We start from the raw sequence: 14327 nt of genomic DNA on the forward strand, positions 1-14327 counted from the left end.
TCAGGGATAGAGGGTGAATGGTATGCGCAGAAACCGGAAAGGCGTGGGAGTGCAGTATGCTGTTGCAGTAGGAACGCCCATGCCCTCAGCTTTCAGTCGCGAAGGCGGATGTTCACTTCAGAGGCCTTATTAGCGAATCCTCGACAGTTCCACTGCACCACCACCGTTGATGATGCGCTATCCATGACGAGGCCGAAGAGCGCCCACGATGAGGGATGTCACCTGCTTCATCATCGCTAATATTTTATCCACTGTCGGGGTAGTCACGGCTAACAGGTGGTCGGCACCTGATTGTGGGCCAGTGCTTACCCTAGGTGATTCCTCTGATGATTGCCCCCGAGTTATTAGAATTCTTCGAGAGGATTGAGAACGACGCTGTTCCCGGCGCTGGGTGAGTTCGTCTAGTCGGCGGCGAGCCTCCGCGATTGCATTGTCTAAAGCTGTGTCTTCATCTGTGGTATCCACATGTGATAGATGCACTGGACGTTTTGGCGTACCATTTGATCCGGGAAGGTGAGCCGCTTGTGCATATGTACGCTGGTGAGGAGACGTATGGTGAGCAGCGGGCTCAGATAAAGGAAGTTCAGGGAAGTCGTTGTCGTCACATGCGAGAGCTGCAAAGCGATTACTTGTAGGAACATCCATTTTTGCAGGCTACTTGTGAAACTTCTTCGCTTGCTTCTTCTTTGGACAAGCGGGGGAGCGAATGTCATGGTCCGGCGATTTGCACAGGGCACAATGAACTGTTGGTTCATTCATGTCGGCCACAGCTGCTGGATTAGGGCAGGTATTTTGCATATGTCCTTCTTTGTGGCAGTGATAGCAAAAAATACGACGAGGTCGGAAGGGCTGTGGTTTGACGATCGCACCGTAGTAGGTAAGGTACTTCGGGAGAGTCAACGGGCCTTGCAGGATGAGCAGGTATGAGCCCCGGCGACCCATAGGCCGTGCTTGCAGTACAACATGAGTTGAGCAGCGAATATTTGCGCGCACCTCCTCGGGAGGGCTCGTGCTGTCGACATGATAAACCATGCAGCAGAGTGTGTCAGGACCAGATGCAAAATATATTTGCATCGGGACATGCTTGCTGTCATCCAGGGGGATCCGCGTAACTGCGCAAAGTTTCTGGGCGTCCATCAAGGATGACAAGTTTACCGTGATGGTGTTCGATGGGCGATGGACGACAAACCCGCAGTAGTTCGAAGAGCCAAGAGCATGGTCAATTGTGGCTTGAACATTCCGGGCAGGGATGGCAGTCATATCAAAGCGCAATGTAGGCTTGATGGTAACACGGAACGAGTTCGCAGCAGGCGGAAGAGAGCCTTGACTCACGGGAGGCATCTGTGGAGGAGTCTCAGACGCTGGTGACGGCCCTTGGTGGGAATACTGAACTGGCGCGACGGGCACAGTTTCTTGAGGGAGTGCCACGGGCACGGAGGCTGTAGAGCAGTCCATGTCACAGGCCAAAGTCGTAGCATCGGAAGACGGCGCAGGCTGGAGGCCCAGAGGCGCTGACGATTGCGTGGACGTGGAGGCTGCGTCAGGTGGCAACAAAGCGGGCATCCGCGTAGCTGTCGTCGACAACGCAGAATCCATGCAGACGCGTAGCGCGGCATCGCTCGGCAGCGCCGAGCTAAGCCTAGCTTGCCTTTGAGGGTTCCGGTTGGGTTTTCTCACTTGTGAATGCGCCCACCTTGCCGGGAATTTCTCCGCTGGGGCGTCGTCAGCATTCGGTCTCACGGAGGGCACTGTCCGACCCACGCCACACGCGAGAAGACATCGAAAAGCGAAAACACAGACCTAGAAGCAGACACGTAGCCACCCACTAGGTCTTCGTCTTCTCGTTGAAAGCGCTGTTTCTTCTCGTTGAAAGCGCCGTTTCTTCTCCGGTTGGCACTCTCCGGTTGGAACGCTCCGAAGCTCCAGCGCCGAACGTTCCGTCTCTCGTGCGTGCTCTGGATTAAGGGCTGCCTCTGGTCTGTGTCTGGACTGTGCCGCTGGTTGTTCGCGACGCTGTGCTTTGCAAGACGTTACGCGCGCACAGGCGGATGGAATTTCTATGAAATTCTTTTTATTTTGTGGCATGAGATGAGTTTGGCCTTTGAAGTGCGCTTCATTTCATTATGGCCGCGACTGTACGTTTTCGCCAGCACAGTGCAGCCGTCTCATTTGTCGCCCTTATCGCTTCGGCCAGCGTGTGGACGTCACTACTTGTTAAAAAACCGTTTATCGGCATGCGTATCTATTGACAGTCTGTACATGAGACAGCATGAGTGCATCATCACACATTCTACAACTGTGCACAGATTTTTGCTAAGTCTAAAGAAATGCATATAAATGTCCAGGATGTTTGCAGTATTTCAAACCTCACCAAACGCTCAATGCAAACCATCTGTCAACAGTCTCTAAACTTGAAACACAAACTCATTGACTACGAATTTTAGCGAAAGCAGTAAGTGGCACGCAGTGAGCGTCGCATCAAGGCAAGGACCCACCGTTGATGACGTAGGCCTTCTCCAGGATCTCGGGATAATTGTCCTCGTAGGCCTTGAGCATGTCCGTCAGCAGGGTGATGACTGCAAAATCAGAGCACACGTGCTCTCCGTGAGGCTGGTATATACGCGCGCTGACAACCGGTGCAGTTCTAGAATGAAAGCTGGTGCTTTTGATCAGCATGAAATGCTTTTCAGCACCGGCGCATCACATTATAAGACGACGAAACGTAGTTCGCTCAGAATCGGTCTCGCGCTTTTCTTCTGTGGCCGTTATGAGCGGTGCCCTGCAGATGGAGAATAAGATGCACGCTAGCCCTCGAGTCAATGCTGCCGCCGGCTCCGCGGGGATTAGGATGGACACGACGAGGAAGCCGACAGTTCTCAGGAAGCTAGCAACGCAACCGCAGTCCGCTAAAGGCCGATTCACACGACGGTCCATTCGCCCGCGGCCCGCGCGTCATGTGTTCATGCGCCACTAAAAACTGGCCTGCGATCCGATGACGTCAAGCGGATGCGACGGACCAAAAGAGCAGAGGACGCGCTGGGTGTACCACTGTTGCCAGATTATATTAAAGCGTTTGACAATGCTGGTCAAACTGGTTTTTCTTCCCGACCCATGACTGCGATTGAATGGTGCAGGTGCGGCCGTTTGTCCAATTCCTCAATGACCCGGGCCGTCTTGCTAGCCCCAGTCGGTCGCTTTTTCATGGTAGCGAAAGCAGTGCAGCGTTTGAAAACAGTGCGCCAGCTCAAGGCTACTCAGCGAAAGGGGGCAGCCGAAATATTAGCAAGAACGGCGGTTGCCAGAGCTAGCGTGCGCGTCTCCGCGGGCCGCCGCTAATTCCCGCGAGAGAGGCACTTGAACTTCCTTGGTTGTCCAGTCCGCGGGCCGACAGCACGTCTCTCAGTTTGGTGACGCACGAACACGTGATGCGCGGGCGAACGGTCCGTCGTGTGAGTCGGCCTTAAGAACCAACCGAGAGAAGAAGACTTACCTTGCCACGAGTACAGCTGGCGCAGCGAGAAATTCTCAAAGTCGACGATGAAGAACACCGGTCTCGATCACCTTGCTCATCTGCAAACAAATGCCGCCGCCGTGAAAGTGTGCTCAAAGGCATTTCCGCGGCCAGTCCTTTCCTTCTGTTTTTTTCCCCATAACCGCCTCGAAAGAGGGACGGCAGACACAACGAGTGTTTGCCGCGTTCTTGCATACATGAAAGAATATCGATAAAAGTGGCGCATCGTTTAGCGGACAGTTTTCGCCCTCTGATGCTATCGCGTTAAGAAACTTGAGCTCGGCCTTAAAGGGCAACTGCACCACTTTTTGAAAATTCCGCGCTATCTAAGGGTTCAGATCTAAAAGGTAAAACATACCAAGGGTTTTTGGGCTAGCAATTAAAACGCTAACGTAATTGACAATTAAATTTTAGGCTTCTGCGCACAGCCCTCGAGGTATGAGGAGAAACGTAGTGTGACGTCACGGAAGTAAAATTTCAAATGTCCGCTGCCCTCAACAACACCCTGCCGTGCCTCGTTGGATGCTGCCACACAATGCTCGGCGGCCTTTGCCTTCGGTGGCGTTGGTCTTTTTCCTCGAAAGAAAACGTTCATCAATTTGAAATATGTCGGCTCCTTCAACTGTAGAACTTGCTGGGAGAGTTGGTACATAGCTTTCTTGGGATGGCGTTGAGCAGTCTACAAGACGTAGACAAGAAAAGTAGAAGACGGCAGATATGTCATGATGCGCGCCCCAATTGGCGCTGCGCGCTCTGGAGAAGAGTGAAGGCCGTCGGGATTTATTATTATTATTACTATTATTCTTGACTCTAAAATTTGCCACACAGCCTAAAAGGTGTTGTAAAGTAAAATTAAGAACCTTTACAAAAGCCCGCTTATGTGTAAAAAATCTCATAAATTTGGAGCGTAAACGTTTTTCGTCAACCACAAGTGGGGAATTCTAGTCGTTATTGGAAGACAGGCCTGCCTTTCGAAGAACTCGAGCGCACACCAGCGAAGTTCCTGGACATGCCCACAGTGGGTGGTGCACAGTGCAAGCGGCTGCTTCGCAGTGAGGGAAATTTTTCCGGCGCAGGATCTTCGGACTTCGCTGCGAACTGCCGGCGTCAGGGCCACTCCGACGCCTCGGAGAGACTCGTAATAATTTGGGGGAAAGGGGATTGAGGGCACGTGTACGCTGCCTGAGGGAGGCTGGAGATGTCAGAAGTGGATTGGGTGGCACAAGAAAGCATTGTCAGCTGCAATTTTATGGACATCTGTGCTAGCTTGAACCCAGTGGATGAGCATAGGCACCGGATAGGATGGGCAAGCACCATGTATGCCATAGCCTGGGAATCCCGAAGAGTACCATGGACTTTCTTTAGATGTTTAGAGCTTCTTGAGAATGAGTAAATATGCGCCGCTGGTTATAAGTAGGGTCGGCAGGCAAAGCTGCTACGGCATTTAAAATCGCTTGCAGTTCGAAGCCAAGAGGAGATCGTGTCAGTTGAGTAGTTTCGGCGGCTGCTGAGGGGAGGGTGTGTGGGTCTTATAAAAAACAGTTTATTCCCCCGATGGCGTTATGGCGACATCTGTGTAAAGAATCAAGTTTTGTACAGGGAGCTGGTGGTAACAGTGGCGAGGAGCATTCTGACTTCTTATGACGAGCAGGATTGTTTGAAGTAATGTGACAGCAGTTTCATGGAGACGGCTGAGGCTCGAACGTGGGGCGAAGGGAAGCTTTCCGTGCTCTGTTGATTTGTCGCTGGGAAATTATTTCTGTTAGTGTAGTGAGCTGCGCATACTCCTGCAGCAGACAAATAGGAGTTGCTCGAGGTAGGCCAGTAATGTCAAGGTGAATGCTCCCAGCGTAGTCTTTGGTAGATGGCTTGTATTCCATGGAATGAAATTCATGCCATAGGCGACGGTTCCCGACAGGACTGTTGAGCTGAGAACAACACTCTGTCCAGCGCTTGTGCAGAAGGGATTTAGAATACCGACGGGCTTTAGCGGTTGCTCTATGAAGTTCCGTTTGCGCATTCTGGTCTGCCGGATGCTGAGTGACGTCCAGTTGCCTGTGCCGTGCTCAGAGATTAAGAAGGCGAAGGTCGTAGTTTGGTTGGCCTTCGATGACAGTGGAAGAAATTGTGTTCTGAGTTAGGACAAGAATGAATGCAGAAAGGTCTGAGGCAGGAGTTATTGAGGCGAGGCGGCGATCCATGCGCAGGCTGTCCCAAGAAGTGAAATGAATTTTAAGTAATGTACTTGAGGCAAAATCAGTTCGAAAGGGGAGTGATCTCTACCCCAGGCGTCTGCTTCGCAAGACCAACGAGGACTGCCGGATTCAAGCCACCACGTAAGTCGATGGAGGAGCAAGCGGGCTGGTATAATTAGAGAAATTGTTGAGAACTGGAAACGATTGGTTGAAAAACGTGTTGTAAATTTGATGTCTACTTTTACAGTCGTGAGTGTGTCCCCAGGCTGTCTCTGAACCATTAAAATCTCCTCCAACTAGTATGGATACACCTGGGTTAGAAGTGCGCAGATGTGTGAGCCTTTCAAAGTTGAGTACAGATGTTTGGGGCCGTGCATAAAATGAGACCAATAGAAATGGAGCGCGTTGAGGCTTAGTAAGAATGGCAATTACATCTTGAATGGCATTGGACCAGCGAGATAGGTCGACGGGAAAATGTGGTGTAGAAAAATGAACATATATAGCCGTTTTACCAGGAGCAAAGCTGTCGAGTATTGATTGGTAGTGATATGCACAATAACCTGCAGAGAGAGGAAGGGAGAATGGCTATGTTATGTTCCTGTATAAGGATAGCCCAGTTTTGCCTTCTTGAATACGCAGCTTCAATCCAGGGAGCATATTAGTAAGACCCCGAGAGCACTTCATTGTATTGCACGGGGAAGTAGGCCATTCGCTTGCAGGACAGGTGCAACCATCTGAGGCATTTGCTGCAACAAAATAATTAGAGATGACATTGAAGACGTACAGCTGCATATTGCTCGGATTGGTCATATTTTGAGTCCGAACGGCAGTGCCGATTCGATGAAGAAGGTACTTGACAAACAGACACGCCAGGCGATCGATGCAGACGTTGAAGTAAAAGAGAGCGACGTCGGCAAAGCTGGTCAAGTTGTTGGCGAACTTGGGTGATTCGATGGCAGAGATCTCATCAGGCATAGGGGAGATTTTAGGAGGAAATTCATCTTTTTTCCGATGGGTACAGGAATCTGGCTTCGAAACAGAGGCATAAGAAGGGCGGTTACCGGAAGGTGAAGGCGAAGATGGTGGCGGGTTTCCAGTATCATCCTCATGTGTGCCTTTCGACAGAGCAGCAAAACGGTTGGAGATCTTGACTCCAGCCTGAGTAGGCGCAGCAACCGGACGGCGTTTCTTTTGAGGGCACTTGGTATAAGTAATTTCGTGGTCTTTTGTCTTACAAAACGGACGCCTGAAGGAGGGAAGACCGTCTTCTGGCGGCTTGAGCAGAGTTTCGTGGGATGCAGGGCACTGATGTGACATTCTCGCAGGCACCAATAGCAGACGAGGGCACAAAGGCTTCGGGTGAACGATTCGTCTGTTCTCCTTAGAAGAACCGAGTAGGGAGTTCTAACGGACCCGCCAGAAACGTGCCTAAGTTGCCTAGTCGGCGGGAATTAAGCATTGAGTGCGTGGCGGAGTAGAGATCCGTCATCACTTAGGTTCCAGGTCATAGGTTCCAGCGCATTAGGTACCAGGTCATAAACGACACATCTTTGCAAGCGACTCGCTGATGTATAATTTCTCAATATGACACATCTTTTCAGCGTCGCCGTACCCTGAGCTGCCCGGTGCGTGGTCAGTGAGCTGCTGCCGATCTTGTAGGAACTATACGCTATGTCGTATTGAAGGTAGGATTAATGTGCACTCGGAAGGAGCGGTTAAATTGCTGGAGCGTATATTTCGATGGTGGCATCTTTTAAGAGGTAGGTTCGGCTGGAGTGGCCGTTACCTTACCGTTAGGCACAGTCAGCCATTTGTGAAGTGCGCGAGAAACGTGGTGTACTCGATTCCATTGCCCTGTGGACGAGCCTACATTGGCCAAACAGGCAGGTGCCTCAACGAGAGGCTCATGGAACATAACAATAGCGTAATTGGGGCATCTCGTCATCTCGGCATACACTGCCGTGATTGCCAACAGTGCAAGGAACGTGGTCCTTCTTTGGGAGGAACCACTATCCTTCACAAGTACATAAGCAAAACAGCCAGGGAGATTGCTGAGGCTGGAGAGATTGCAAAAAAAAGGGATCACTGTGTCAGCACTCCATCATTGCTGTTAAGTGATAAGGAGCGTCATATCTTGCGAATTTCGGAATGAGTATTATGGCTTCGACGTTCTTGTGCGCGTACTGCTTTTTACGTTTTTTAGCTTTTTGTTTTTCCTTTTTTTGTCGTGTGCAGAAAATGATGTGTTCGCTTGCGATGTGGCGCCGCTACCAGATGCTCATGATTGTACCTTTTCGTTGCTGCGCATGCCCGCTGTACACCATATATAGTCGCTCGCACAGCAATAAACTTTTGTTGAAGTCGGCGCTTTGTGGTGTCTCCCCTCGTGTCCGTGTTCGTCTTGCGCTGTGAATGTTAGCATGAAGTACCAACTCGCCCAGCAACTGATTTTAAGCAAGTTACCTTTTCGCAGCCGGTCCAGTGCTGGCATCAGAAACAGGCCGCACAGGAGTGGGCAAGGTGGCAGGGGATAATGATGATTCGCCCGCAGAAGTGAAACCGCGACTACCCTTCCGCCATATGGAAGGGTAGGCGAAACAGCCGAGGCATTGATAGCAGTGTGTGACATTTAAATCTCATAATTACTGCTGATGTCCGTCTGCAAGGCTAAGTTAGGCCTGCGCGCCTCACCGAATGAACGTTGGCATTGTGAAGGCAGCGTCAGAAGGATCGTCCTGAGATTATCTGGTTTTCTTGGTATCTTCAGGCAGCGTGAAGAGGTGACTCTGTGGTCGGGAAGGTAACAGAACATAAAAGCTCAAAAGTAGCTACCGGTCGGTAGAGGCAGGGCAATAGTCAAACTTCGCCTTCATTTTCCGCCGTGATTTTAATCGGCGATTACGTCACCATGTCAAATGCTAGCCCGAAAGCACTTGGCATAATCTACGTTCAAATTTCACATATTCGAACCCTTTAAGCTCGTCGATTTCTAAAATCTATACAATTGCCCTTTAAAGGTATGATGCTATTCAGTTAGTAGAACACGTTCTTGGGCAAGTTGGTTCATAGCTTGAGTGGATGAAGCGCACAAAAGACACGGCACATAGGCAAAGACGGACACGACACAGGCGCTACTTGCAACTGTTTATTGGATACACGCACGGCTTATTTATAGCCAAGAAGTAGGGGTGATGGAAAAAAAACACAAGCAAAGGGTAAAAGATACTGGCGATGGTATGGATACTGCATTGTAGGGAACAAAAGTGACTCAAATCTTTCTAAACTTATGTAAAAATATACTCTCATTCTGCATCAGCATCCCATCGCTAGTCATACATAAGAATGAGAGTATATTTTTAGATAAGTTTAGAAAGATTTGAGTCACTTTTGTTCCCTACAATGCAGTATCCATACCATCGCCAGTATCTTTTACCCTTTGCTTGTGTTTTTTTCCATCACCCCTACTTCTTGGCTATAAATAAGCCGTGCGTGTATCCAATAAACAGTTGCAAGTAGCGCCTGTGTCGTGTCCGTCTTTGCCTATGTGCCGTGTCTTTTGTGCGCTTCATCCACTCAAGCTATTCAGTTAGTAGGAAAGGCGGAAATTTGGGCGAGTTGGTAAGTATTCATCATTTTGCTCACAGCGCAACAAGAACGGGACGCGAGACGAAAGACAGGAACAAGCGCTGTTCTCTTAGCGGTGAAAAATACTTCGAGCTGCTGACCCGTCCACTTGTTGGCTGCTTCAACCAGCTTGTGCAAGCTGTGGCGTCCCAGAAGTTCAACTGCCTGCCCTTTCACCTTGTTCGTGTTAGTCTTTCGTCTCGCATCCAGTTCTTGTTACGCTGTGAGCAGAATTATCAGCTAGTAGGTTCCTGCCGCGGCCTGGCGTCCTCTTTGCGTATTACTTCGCAGACACAGTAATTCTGTGCTTTACATTCATGGGAGTCCCCATACCACTCCTGGAGCACTGGTTCAGCGGTTAAGCGATGCGCCAACAATGCCATGGCAGGTGGCTGTTTTTAACACAGTCTCTGGTGGTGCTTGTGAGATCCAGGCTGCAGTTCCCGAGCAATCTCTCCTGACCAAGCATTACTGTAACTGCCACCTGCCACGGCGGCAGTTTGCTCACAATCCGGTGGGCCGGTTTTGATGGCGTCACAAGGACACGTGACCTAGATAGGCGGCGGCCACCGGCAGTGCTGCAGACGAGAGCCTTAACGATGTCGCGTTAATATAATGGGGAGCACAGGGCAGAGACAGGGTTGCGTGTATGTGGTCAGTGCAGTGAAAGCTGGTGGCGTTCTTCGGCATATGCTGAGCAGCCTGGGAAAGCGCCAGGGTGGTAGGGAAGATTAGTGTGCGTGGTGCAAGCAGGATCCTGGCCATAGCGAAAAGAAAGGGCGAGAACCGTGTGGTAGCTTGCACAGCGGTATTATAGGCGTAAGTGACAAAGGTACTCTCTTCAGCAGATGCATTATCTACAATGTAAGCACATCTCTTGCCTCTGTGTGTGCGTTTGCACCAATACAGCAGTAGTTTTCCCCCTAGCAGAGAAGGAAAGGCCGCATGCACAACTGAGGCAGAGCGTATAATTCGCAGGATGAGAACCGCGGGCAACAAAATAGCGTGAGAAGGCACCCAATAATTCGACAGAACGCTCAAGAGTGGTTCTTTCATGTATAACAATAAACGGTCATCAAAATCGGAGACTAGTTCAGTTCAAGACGGTAATTATTTTGCATTCAGCCTAGATGTACCTCAAAATAACCACTCACTGACGGGCTGCCATAATGTTCTGGCCCAAATAATTCATTCGAAGTTCGATTCATGCTTGTAGGACATTAAGCATTTGGCTGTTTAGCTTGCGGAGTACGATTTTAAAGGGACACTGAGGAGAACCCTATCATTTTTTTATAGCAAAATCTGATAGTTCGGCATTTCATTGCTTTGTTGCCGCTTGTCCGGCAGCGAAAGATGCATTTATTTCAAAGAAATTTGGATTCGAAGTTGAACACGTTTTTCCCACCGCTCCGATTCAAACTCGAGAACTCTTATAACGACACGGAGAACTCTTATGACATCACAGCGCGGAGTGACGTGAAACGTGACGTACACGGAGACTCCGTGATTTCTGGTGGCTAGCGGTGCGGTCTAGCAGCTGCCGAAATGAAAGCTACCGCCGCCACACGTTGAAGGCATCTATCGGGGGTCGCTATCGTCGCTTCGTTTACGTTTGCACCGGCGTCTTGCCAGCGTTGCGATGGATCCCGAACCCGACGACGTAGTTCTTGCAAAAACTCCAGCCTGCATTTCAGCGACCTCAGCCCCACAGAGCGTGCGATGCTTTTGAGGGAGCACGGTTAGGTTAGGCGCCGGCGGGTCGTTTCCCCCTTCGTCAGTGAGCAGCCTTTGCAAACTAAATATCATAACCCCAGTGCGGGGAGTCGCGAGGGGTCAGGACAACGTCGGCGCCTTGCGCCCATCGGAGGCTGGCCAGGGCTTTGGGGCCAACGGATTGTGATTCCTTGAACGGCACGGTTGCACGGCGCAACAGGCGGCGTCGAGGTCTCCCACGGTTGCAAGGGCCAAGTTATTTTTTTTTGTGCCACAAAAAAACAAAAGCAAGAAACGGACGGGTGCTCAAGAGCGGTCGCGTTTAAAGTCGGCGGCTTGAAACTAAAGCCGGCGCAGGACGGTTCAACGGCTTGCGCTAGATCCAACGGGTCCACTGGATCGGGCTCTCTCGCCCACTTGCATGTACCTTCAGATGTGTACTGTGAATGGACTAAGTTAGCCGAGAGCTCGAAAAGAACAGCTCCGCCCAACTGCCGAAGCCATTGAATTACGTCACAACGCGCACCTCGCCGCGGGGCCGAATCAGTCTGGCCGGGCCGGCGGCGTCTAGAGGGTCTCGATTTGGCCGACGTGACGTCGCCGTTCAGCGCGCGCGCGCGCGTTACGCCGCAGTGTAAACGCGCCTTATGAGAGCCTGTGCTTAACCGCTAACCAACGTATTCGGTGGCGGCATCTATGGGAGCCACTGAAACCCCCCGCCCACTCACTGAATAAAAGAAAATAAATCCTGTGTCGAACCAGGGCATTTGGGGTTTGAGGAGGAGACGCTACCACTCCGCCACGACGAATCAAGTTTCAACCATCAATAAAGGCGCATCTAGTGAACGCAGTCTTCTGATGCAGAAACCTCCGCGCTTTCGCTAGGTATATCCTGGCCTAACCGAGCTAGGCCATCAGCAATTTTTCTTAACTGCCTTGTACCTTGTCTCCCGTCCGTAATAAACGATTTCCGTTAAGTAGTTTGAAGTTGACTGACACAGCCGGGAATGTTTCGCCGGGCGAGCGTGCGAATACACAAGTGCTGCCTTGTACGATCACCGACCATCGTGCCATCATAGTTTTTCATCGACTGTGGCGATCATCTGACAAGCCTTAACAGGCTCCTTCAAAAGTTAACCAGCAGATGAAGCGGCACTTGGAGTTCCTCTGCTGTTCGCGCTTGTAAATCGAGGCGCGTCAAAACAAACCCACGGCGCACGCAAAGCTCATAGACGCGAAGCGCCATAAAAAATCGAAACTCTCCTGGCCGCCTGTGGCGCCGCCAAGCATCGGTTTTCTTTGCTTAAAACATTCAGGTTGTCTTTTGTCTGCCTTCCTTGTGCGATAAAAGTGTACTATTGGTATTAAAACAAAACTTACTTCAATATTGAACCCCGCAACCTACTTTTGTCAGCCTCAGAGATTCGCGGAACATGTAGGAAGGAAAATTCCTCGAAGGTGGCGTCTCTTGTCCTATGGCATCAGCACGCTTGTACTTGCGAGATTGGCCTGTGGCGGCGATACCTGTATTTTGGTTCTTGCTATTTTCTACCTTACAAGAGTTTTGTTTTCAGTAAGAGCGGCGTTTTTGTGATCAGGAGTTGGTATTTTATCGATACAAGCCAACTTCAATTTCTCCTCAGTGTCCCTTTAATACTGCGAAAACTTCTTTCGACAAGCACGATGCAACAGCACCCGTTTTACTGGGAGCGGGTATAGCCATCGACCACAAGCTGCGAAGTGAAAGGGGCGATCTTAAGTTCCCCAGCTGGATTTACCGATACCTGCGCTGCGTGCAAAATATATCTCACTAGTTTGCCACACAGTCGCATTCTTGAGCCTCGAATACTTCGACAGAATATTATGCCACGAACCTGTGCCACCAGTCTTTCGCAAAACCTTTAAAACACAGAAATGGCGTGTATAATAATAATAATAATAATAATAATAATAATAATAATAATAATAATAATAATAATAATAATAATAATAATAATAATAATAATAATAATAATAATAATAATAATAATAATAATAATAATAATAATAATAATAATAATAATATAACATTAAGCACCTTTATTTTTCAGAAAACATATTTACAAACTTTAAGACAGGTCTGCCCAAGCAATAAAGGCTTGTAGGGCAGACTCGGCAGTCGGTGAATGACAAATATATTGAAAAACAATCGTGACAAAACTTGCAAACAAAGATAAACCTTAATACCAAAAGTAAACAGGAAGAAGTAAACAGTTTAAGTTACCGACGTAAGGGTTTTTAAGAAGTTCTTTAATTGTGACAGCGAAGAAACTGAAAAGAATGAATCCGACAGAGAATTAAAAATTTTGGGTATATAATAATTACGAGTGAAGTGGCCACAATGACCTAATGAGTGTAGCAATGAGGTACCGTAAAACGGGGGTGCTGTCGAAAAGGACGAACAGGAATGAAAATAACCAAAAGTTTACTCTCCCTAAAGTGAGCACGAATAGCTACATGATGGAAGAGGGCGTCAAATTAGGGCAGCTGTAAAAACAAAACGAATTGCAGTCAGGTGAAACGTCCATGTTGTATGTCACGGATCGAAGGATGTTCCTTAATATAGTGTCACGTAGTGGTGACGGCCGTCGAAGCAGCGATGAAGACGGACGAAAGGGTCTTCTAAAAGAAAACTGTTTATTGGGCTGACTTGCACCCAAAATGGACTGAATCACTCGGCGGCGGCGAAGCGACAAGCGTGCTCGGCGGTCGTCGAACAGAATGCCCGCCGCTGTCGGCCGCGCTCAATTTAAAGCTGATAGCGAACTTTCGAGATAAAGCGTGCAAAGTTACTAGAACATTCCGGAACAACGTATAATCAGCTCTGCCTGGCTGCGATCAATCGAGATAAATCTAGTCGCGTCTTGCGTCGCAAAGAAAGCGATAACGCGGTGTGGCGGCAGATTTTAAAAACGAACAAACACTGCAAATCTTCGCGGCAATAGCATTTAATTTCATTCGCAAGTCTTTTAGCAGTTATAATACACAGTGACTGCATATATGAGAGTACCATAATTAAGAGAATGTGCTTGCGAATCTGAAAAGGTAATAAATATCGAACATCGTAAAGTACACATGATAAACCACGAAGCCTGTTACATACTACGGCAAGATGACCATATGAAGGTACTTGACATTATTTGAAAAAGTAATTGGAATGCAACAACAATTAAGACAATGAGAAGAATGTAAAAACAATGGTTCGACAAAGGAAAGCTTTTTATGGGGATAATGAAAACAAATGA

The 14327-nt window shown here is 49.1% G+C and overlaps 1 pseudogene across 1 annotated transcript in view; it reads right to left on the reverse strand.

Annotated features, from left to right (window-relative positions):
* Positions 1–14327, reverse strand: part of LOC144098246 (SEC14-like protein 2) — a 144921-nt pseudogene that overhangs the window by 44265 nt on the left and 86329 nt on the right. Inside the window, exons 7-8 of the transcript XR_013307147.1 lie at positions 3491–3570; positions 2496–2576 (exon numbers count right to left, since the gene is read on the reverse strand). The product of XR_013307147.1 is annotated as an SEC14-like protein 2 (transcript). The remainder of the gene's footprint in view (positions 1–2495; positions 2577–3490; positions 3571–14327) is intronic.

Source organism: Amblyomma americanum, chromosome 7 (genome assembly GCF_052857255.1).
Source record: "Amblyomma americanum isolate KBUSLIRL-KWMA chromosome 7, ASM5285725v1, whole genome shotgun sequence".
Taxonomy (NCBI): domain Eukaryota; kingdom Metazoa; phylum Arthropoda; class Arachnida; order Ixodida; family Ixodidae; genus Amblyomma; species Amblyomma americanum.